Source organism: Miniopterus schreibersii (assembly GCF_964146895.1).
Source record: "Miniopterus schreibersii genome assembly, chromosome: X".
Taxonomy (NCBI): Eukaryota; Metazoa; Chordata; class Mammalia; order Chiroptera; family Miniopteridae; genus Miniopterus; species Miniopterus schreibersii.
Genome location: NC_138104.1, coordinates 12908990 through 12911794, shown reverse-complemented (window position 1 = coordinate 12911794; position 2805 = coordinate 12908990). Strand labels below are relative to the sequence as shown.

The 2805-nt window shown below is 39.3% G+C and overlaps 1 pseudogene across 1 annotated transcript; it reads left to right on the top strand.

Moving 5' to 3' along the window:
- Positions 1-1153: 1153 nt before the first annotated feature.
- On the top strand, positions 1154-1691 carry LOC308551281 (ferritin heavy chain pseudogene; annotated as a pseudogene). The gene has a single exon. The product of its transcript is annotated as a ferritin heavy chain pseudogene (transcript).
- The last annotated feature ends 1114 nt before the right edge of the window (positions 1692-2805 follow it).

The window sequence follows — 2805 nt, the reverse complement described above, 5'->3', positions numbered from 1 at the left end:
CCTTGGAGAAATGTCTATTCAAGACCTTTCCCCATTTTTTAATTGGGTTATTTGTCTTTTATTATTGAATTATAAGTGTTATTTATATATTCAAGACACAAGCCTCATATCAGATATATGATTTGCAAAGAGTTTCTTCCATATTATGGGTTATCGTTTTACTTTCTAGATGGTACCCTTTGAAGAACAAAATTTTTAAAATTTTGATGAAACCAACTCTTTTTGTGGTTACTCATGCTTTTGGTGTCATAACTTAATCTTGATGGGTTTTAATATCCTCATCTGTAAAATTATAATTATGCTGATAGGGTTGTTAGAATGAAATTAATGTAAGCACTTAGAGCAGAGATTTTTAACCTTTGTCATCTCATGGCACACATAAACTAATTACTAAAATTCTTTGGCACGACAAAAATATATATTTTTTGCCATCCTGACAAAAAATAGGTATAATTTTGATTCGTTCACACTGGACATCTACTGTTGTGTTGGCTGTTGTCATTTTTTTATTTGACAGTCTAAGGGAAAAGAGGTCAGTGCCCCTGACTAAATACTATAACAGGTATTGCATGCACAGCCCAAGGACATGGACAATGGTGGGGAGAGCGACTGGGGAGGAGAAGGGACGGGGTGGAATGGGTCATTGGGGAGAAAAAGGGACATCTGTAATATTTTAAACAAACAAACAAAAAATTCTTGTGGTGCACAGGTTGAAAATCACTGACTTAGAATAATACTTGACATATAGTAAGCGCTCATTAAATGCCATCTGTCTCTATTAATCTATTAATGTTATTGTTAGTATTATAAAAAGCAGTTAAAACAGTGCCTGGCACATTATAGGGATTCAGTAATAATGTTAGCTCTTATTTTATAATATCTTTGTATCTGATAAATAAGAAAATATACATTGAGCAGAAAATAAACGTAAGTACTTCTGGAGGAAGGGTTTTAGGGATGAGATCTTAGGGCATTAAAGGCCCACTTTTTCAGTCTTCGCTGAGTCACTGCGGCTTCCTGCTACAGCAGTGCTTAGACGGAACCAGCACTTGTCCTCCATCCCAGCTGGCTGCCCAGATCCCGCCCTCTGCGCCCTCCTCACAGTGCCCTCCGATGCCCCAAGCCCCGCACCGCTGCTGCGGCAGCTCCCACCATGACAACCGAGTCCCCTTCGCAGGTGCGCCAGAGCTGCCACCAGGCCTCGGAAGCCGTCATCCACCGCCAGGTAAACCTGCAGCTCTAGCTTCCTACGACTACCTGTCCATGACTTACTGCTTTAAGCGTGATGATGTGGCTTTGAAGAACTTGGCCAGATGTTTTCTTTACCAATCTCATGAGGAGAGGAAACCTGCTGAGAAACCGGTGGAGCTGCAGGACCAACGAGGTGGCCAAACCCTCCTTCAGTATCTCAAGGAACCAGACCTGACGATGAACTGAATGCAGTGGAGTGTGCATTGCACTTGGAAAAAAGTGTGCATCAGTCACTACCGGAATTGCACAAACTGGCCACTGACAAAAATGACCCCCATTTGTGTGACTTCATTGAGACTCATTACCTGAATGAGCAGGTGAAATCCATGAGAGAACTGGGTGACCCCATAACCAACTTGTGCAAGATGGGGGCACCCGGATCTGGCCTGGCAGAGTATTTCCTTGACAAGCACACCCTGGGAGAGAAGAAAGAGAGCTAAGCCTTAGGCTGGCTTCCCATAGTCACGGGGGCGACGCCCGTGGTCACCAAAGCAGTACCTGCATGTTGGAGTTACCTTCATCTTTTTATAACTTTACCAAGTCATCCACTTATGTCTTTCATTTATACCATTCCTTCAAATAAAGTAATTTGGTTACCCTCCCCCAATAAAGGCCCATTTTATTTAAAAACAGATTACAAGGGTACAATTCTAAATGTTTTGTCTAAAGTTGTTTATATTAAAACAAACTGGGACAATGATTAATAGTTTTAAATTTTCCTTTAATATGGTGCCTTTTATTCTATTCTGTCTTTACTTCTGACTCGGGTGATCATCTGGGATAATTTGGATTTTATGATAATGGAGGAAATTGACAATTCACTAGTGAAATATGATGGCAATAATGGCTTTGTACTAAAGATAAATCCTTTATCTTCTCCAAAGTAATATGATGTGTCAATAAATGTAAAGTAAAAATGACATACATATTTGTTTAGCCAACAACCTTTAGGGAAGCTTGCCATGCATCATCATAAAACTATTTTAATAATTTCTACTATAGACAAAAGAAGTTTGGAAAATGTATCAACATTTCTTTCTGTTTTTCTTCAGTTTTAGTCCTAAGCATGTGTGCTCTATAGATAAACATTCATTCAAATGAAAATATAATTGTGTCAATATGAAAAAAATTTCACAACCGGGAGAAATGTGCATGGAAATTATACACACAGGAGAGAAAGATAGAAATAGGAGATCCAAAGCCAAAGAAGAAATTGGGACTCTTGTTAAAGAGAAAGCACTTGTTAACTCATTAATTGATTATGTTCATATTTATTTTTCTTTTGTCCACTCTAATTCTTGCTCATCACAGGCCTCGTTAATTGCTGTCGGTGACAGACAGTGTTTCTGACGGTTACAACTATGTAAAAATTGCATACTTGCTTTCTCAGTCTGGGCTCTTTTTCTAACCAGACTCATCAGAATGGCCTTGAGGAGACTTCCTGAGCTAAGGAGTGATTATTTTTCTCTTTTCAGTACCGAGTAAAGCTGAATTTGTGAGGCGAGAGAGGGGTCTGCTTGTTATGGGTTTTGATATCGCTGGCTAGACAGGAAA